Consider the following 6,412-nt stretch of genomic DNA (forward strand, 5'->3'; position numbering starts at 1 on the left):
CTAAAATATTTAAAATAATTACTATATTTATTTAGTAAAATTCAAAATATTAAAACTAGTTATATACTTTGTCACACTGACCCATTTACACGTTTTGGAGGTTAAGCTTTTTTCTTTTCCTATTTTTTTATTATTAGGCACAGTAAATTATCGTTTCCTTAGTTTCTTGATGAGATATTTATTATATATATTTTGTTTGTTTGTTTTAAGATTTAGGGTTTATGATTTTCTAGGATTTTTTTAGGGTACTTAGAGTTTTTTAGAATTTTCTATGATTCTTTAAAGATTTTTTTGGGGTTTTTTTAGGATTTTATAAGATTTTTTTAGGTTTTTGTAGGACTTGTTAGAATTTTTTAAGATTTTTTAGTGTTTTTTAGAATTTTCTATGATTTTCTAGGATTTTTTAGGGTTTTTATAGTTTTTTAGGGTTTTTTTTAGAATTTTCTAGGATTTTTTAGAATTTTCTAGGGGTTTTTAGTGTGTTTTAGAGTTTTCTAATTTTTTTTAGGTTTTTTAGGACTTTTTAGGATTTTTTAGAATTTTCTAGGTTTTTCTTAGGGTTTTTAGGATTTTTTAGGGTTTTCTATGGTTTTCTAGTGTTTTCTATTATTTTTTAGAATTTTCTAGAATTTTTTGGACTTTTTAGAATTTTCTAAGATTTTTTAGAGCTTTTTAGGATCTTTTAGGATTTTTAGAGTTTTTTCGGTTTTCTAAGATTTTTATAGTTTTCTAAATTTTTTATAATTTTTTAGGATTTTCTAGAGTTTTTTATAGTTTGATAGGTTTTTCTAGGATTTTCTAGAGTTTTTTAGATTTTTCTAGGATTTCTTAGGGTTTTTTAGGATTTTGTAGGATTTTTTAAGGTATTTAGGGTATTTTAGGATTTTCTAGGTTTTTTTTAGGGTTTTCTTGGGCTTTTAAGAGTTTCTTAGAATTTTCTAAGATTTTCTAGGATTTTTTAGGATTTTTAGAATTTTCTAGAGTTTTTTAGGGTAATCTGATGTAAAAAGCATTGATTCATTGCATTAATGATTTGAATTTATGTGTATGATTTGTGATGTAAGGTAATATGTTCTTTTTTTTTTGTTTCTAAAATTGTTGGGAATGATTCAAGAACAATTTGATCATGGTGATGAGATTTGCGGAACTATTGTAAATGTCAGGAATAGGCCGGAGAAAATTGCTCTTTGAACTAAGAATATTACAAATGAAGCTGCTCAAGTTTTGAATTAGCTCTTTCTATCTTCTAAAAATTGAGTATATTGCTAGTTGTTAATTATAATTTACTAAAGAAAAAGTTCAAATGTGTTTATATATGAACGGCATACCTAATAATGAACTTGCTAAGCTGTTTGATATTGAGTGCAAATAAATAACATAATTATGTTATTTACAGTGACGGTTAGAAATTGTGATGTGAAAACCATTTATTCATTGCATTGATGAATTGAATTTATGTGTATGATTCGTGACGTGAGCTAATAATATGTTCTCTTTTTTGTTTTTTGTTTTTTGTTTTTAAAGTTGTTGGCAATAATTGGGAATAGGCAGAAAAAAATTGCCTCCGCTAAATCTAAGCAAGCAGCTTAAGGCAGCTCCAAGAGACCCATTTACATGTTCTGTATGTCAAGCTTTTTTTTTTCCTATTTTTTTTTAATTATTATTGAGCACAGTAAAAATTATCTTTTCCTTAGTTTCTTGATGAGATATTTATTATATATATATATTTTACTTGTTTGTTTTAGGGTTTAGAAGTTTCTATGATTTTTTAGGATAGTTAGAGTTTTTTAAGAATTTCTAGGATTCTTTTAGGATTTTTTGGAGATTTTTTAAGGGTTTTTTAAGGTTTTGTTAGGGTTTTTTAGGATTTTTTTTAGTGATTTTTAGGATTTTATAAGGTTTTTTAGAATTTTCTAAGATTTTTTAGAATTTCTTAGGGTTTTCTAGGATTTTTTAGAATTTTCTATGATTTTTTAGGATTTTCTAGGACTCTTTAGGATTTTTTAGAATTTTATAGATTTTTCTTGGATTTTCTAGGATTTTTTAGGATTTTCTATGGTATTCTAGTATTGTTTAGGATTTTCTAAAATTTTTAGAATTTTTTAGAGTTTTCTAGGATTTTTTAGGATTTTTAGAGTTTTCTAGGTTTCCTAAGATTTTTATAGTTTTCAAATTTTTTTAATGGTTTATTAGAATTTTCTAGAGTTTTTTAGGTTTGTCTAGGGTTTGTTAGGATACTTAGAGTTTTTTAGTATTTTCTAGGGATTTTTAGGATTTTTTAGGATTTTCTAGGATTTTTTAGGTTTTTCTAGGATTTCTTATGGTTTTCTAGGATTTTGTAGGATTTTTTAGGGTATTTAGGTTTTTTTTAGGATATTTTAGGTTTTTTAAGGTTTTCTAAGGTTTATTAGGGTGTTTAGAATTTTCTAGGATTTTTTAGAGTTTTTAGGATTATCTAGGGTCTTTTAGGATTTTTTAGAATTTTTTACGGTTTTTAGAATTTTCTAGAATTTTTTAGGGTAATGTGATGTGAAAACCAATTGATTCATTGCATTGATAATTTGAATTTATGTGTATGATTTGTGATGTGAGCTAATATGTTCTTTTTTTTATTTTTTATTTCTAAAGTTGTTGAGAATGATTGGAGAACAATTTGGTCATGGTGATGAGATTTGCAGAACTATTGTAAATGTCAGGAATAGATAGGAGAAAATTGCTCTTTGGATTAAGAATGTTACAAATGAAGCTGCTCAAGTTTTGAATTAGGTCTTTCTATCTTCTAAAAATTGAGTATATTATTAGTTGTTAATTGTAATTTACTAAAGAAAAAGTTCAAATGTGTTTATATGTAAATGACATACCTAATAATGGACTTGTTAAGCTGTTTGATATTGAGTGCAAATAAACAACATAATTCAGTTATTTACAGTGACGGATAAAGATTGTGATGTGAAAATCATTTATTCATTGCATTAATGAATTGAATTTATATGTATGATTCGTGATGTAAGTTAACATGTTCTCTTTTTTGTTTTTTGTTTCTAAAGTTGTTGGCAATGATTGGGAATAGGAAGGAGAAAATTGCGTCCGCTAAGTTCAAGCAAGCAGTTTGGGGCAGCTCCAAAAGACCTATTTACACGTTCTAAAGGTCAAGCTTTTTTCTTTTTCTATTTTTTTATTATTGGGAAAATAAAAAATTGTCTTTTCCTTAGTTTCTTGATGAGATATTTATTATATATATATTTTGCTTGTTTGTTTTTTGGTTTAGGGTTTAGAATTTTTTAGGATTTTTTTAGGGTATTTAGAGTTTTTTAGAATTTTCTAGAATTCTTTTAGGATTTTTTTGGGATTTTTTGGGATTTTCTAAGGTTTTTTTAGGATTTATTAAGATTTTTTTAAGAATTTTTTAGTATTTTTTTAGATTTTTCTAGGATTTTCTAGGGTTTTTATGGTTTTCTAGGGTTTTTTAGAGTTTTCTAGGATTTTTTAGAATTTTCTAGAGTTTTCTAGGATTTTTTTAGGGTTTTCTAGGACTTTTTAGGATTTTTTAGAATTTTCTAGAATTTTTTAAAATTTTCTAGGATTTTGTAGAGTTTTCTAGGGTCTTTTAGAGTTTTTAGAATTTTTTAATATTTTTATGATCTTTTAAGTTTTTTATGATTTTCTAAGATTTTCTAAAGTTTTTTAGGTTTTTCTAGGATTTTTTAAGGTTTTTTTAGGATTTCTTAAGATTTTCTAAGGGTTTTTCAGATTTTTTAGGATTTATTAGGATTTCTTAGGATTTTTTATGATTTTTAGAGTTTTTTAGGATAATGTTATGTGAAAATCATTGATTCATTATATTGATGATTTGAATTTATGTGTATGATTTGTGATGTAAGTTAATATGTTTTTTTTTTGTTTGTTTCTAACGTTGTTGGGAATGATTGGAGAACAATTTGATCATGGTGATGAAATTTACAGAATTATTATAAATATCAGGAATAGGCAAGAGAAAATTGCTCTTTGGACTAAGAATGCTACAAATGAAGCTGCTCAAGTTTTGAGTTAGTTCTTTCTATCTTCTAAAAATTGAGTATATTACTAGTTGTTAATTATAATTTACTAAAGAAAAAATTCAAATATGTTTATATGTGAATGTCATACTTAATAATGGACTTGCTAAGCTATTTGATATTGAGTGCAAATAAATAATATAATTCGATAAAAATTGTGATGTGAAAACTATTTATTCATTGCATTAATGAATTGAATTTATGTGTATGATTCATGATGTGAGCTAATATGTTCTCTTTTTTGTTTTTTGTTTTTTGTTTCTAAAGTTGTTGGCAATAATTGGGAATAGACAGGAAAAAATTGCTTTCGCTAAGTCCAAGCAAGCAGTTTGGGGCAACTCCAAGAGACCCATTTACACGTTCTAGAAATCAAGCTTTTTTCTTTTTCTATTTTTTTATTATTGGTACAGTAAAAAATTGTCCTTTCCTTAGTTTTTTGATGAGATATTTATTATATATATTTTGCTTGTTTATTTTATATTTTGTGTAGGTATCAGCATATCTCTGTATTCGCAAAAATAAAAAAAAATAAATAAATTTTTTTTATGTTTTATTTTAACTAGTAATTATTGTATATGTTGTGTTATTTTAATTTATTATTTAAGAAAAGTATGTTTAATATTATTTTAAAAGTAAAAATATTTAAAAGAATAAAAAAAAATTATTGATATTTTTTTAATAAAAATAAATTTTAAAAATATTTTTGTATTTTACGTATATATCCGATATTCGTGTGATCGGATCCAAATTTAAAGAAAGTGGATATTAAATCCCTAATGGCCACAGCCTGAAAATAAAGATAATACCTAAGGCCCATATAATATCCACCGGACTCTCAGACCAAAAATAAAACATATTGGGAAAACAAATGAATTATTTTTCTTTAGAGCAAAACCAAACACTACTACATAGAGGGGTGGGACNNNNCTTGTTAAGAGAATAAAATACAAAATTTAAAATTTTTAACATATATTAATACATTACTAAAAAACATATATTTTATATTCAAGCTAATTGTATTAATATCCTAGTTGAGTGAAGGTAAAATAATGAGGTGAAAGGAAGCAAGCAATGATAAAAGAGGTTATGGTGTCACAAAAACACAAATCACAATGTTTTAGCCCCAAAATTCTTAGATGCTTTGAATATTTTTATTCTGATGAGTTAATTATCTTATACGTTAGTATTATCAGCTTATCATTATTTTTAGTTTAAGTTTTAAAATATTAATAAAATAAAAGTTGATTTCAAAGTGATAACATAAATAATACGGAATAAAAATACAAGAAATTTTCATATGATCCCACAGAGCAGAGCATCTTACTGTTCACCACTAATAGACAATTGCAACTGTCCCCCTTTCTTTTTCTACTCTTCACGTTCATTATTACAACAGATTATATTCAAGATTCTATCATTTTCTCTCCTTATTATGGCAATGGCAATGTAGAACAGATCAAAATCTGATGTTGAATTTAAGCTTAAGAGATATCTCTTCTAAGTCTCGATTGGAACTTTGATTCCATGTAGTAATAATTAAAAGTTAACATCACATTAAAAATGCAACAAAAAACTGAAATATTTAAAATATGGAAAAGTATATGGAACACTTCTAAATTAGCAAAAAATGGAATAACTTAATTAATTATAAATATAGTAATTAGTTTTATTTATTTATGATTTAAATTGCATCGTGAATCACAGAAACTGATTCAATTAGCTTCCGTCTCTTCACACTTCTTCTCTCTCCAAATGCCTAAAACATGATAAATCAGAAAACAAATTCAAAACCATCTAATTTACAAAGAAAAAAAATATTCTAATGCCTAGTATAAGCATTATTCACATCAAAATTTTGAATTCACGCAAAAATATTTAGCTAATTTTTTGCTGGAACCATTTCGGTTCCTAGCATTATTGTGAAAGTATTATTCCTGAGCTTAACAGAGTCTAATTAAGGAATAATACTTTTATTTGTTAATTGAATATTAGAGCACATGTTTCACTCTGTTCTCGTGGAGTCTATAGAAGAAGTGAGAAAGTTAGGTAGCATTAGCATGAATGGTGCATGCATTATTGGATACTAGCTAGTGTGGGTCATATGATGTTGCAAACTTGTGATTCAGAAAAGGAGATGATAGATTCATATATAGCGTGCTATAGTGCCATGGTAGAACTTTTCAGACGAAAGCAAACAAATCTCATCAATTAATGGGCCATGTTTCACAGCTTAGCAAAATCTCTCTCACCTTTGTAAATTATTTCAATCATATCACTTCAATTATTATTTAAGTTGTTCGAATAGTTAACTCACTTATTTATTTAAATAAATATAAAAATTTAAACTTATCTCAATT

The sequence above is a fragment of the Arachis ipaensis genome, chromosome B10 (genome assembly GCF_000816755.2).
Source record: "Arachis ipaensis cultivar K30076 chromosome B10, Araip1.1, whole genome shotgun sequence".
NCBI lineage: Eukaryota > Viridiplantae > Streptophyta > Magnoliopsida > Fabales > Fabaceae > Arachis > Arachis ipaensis.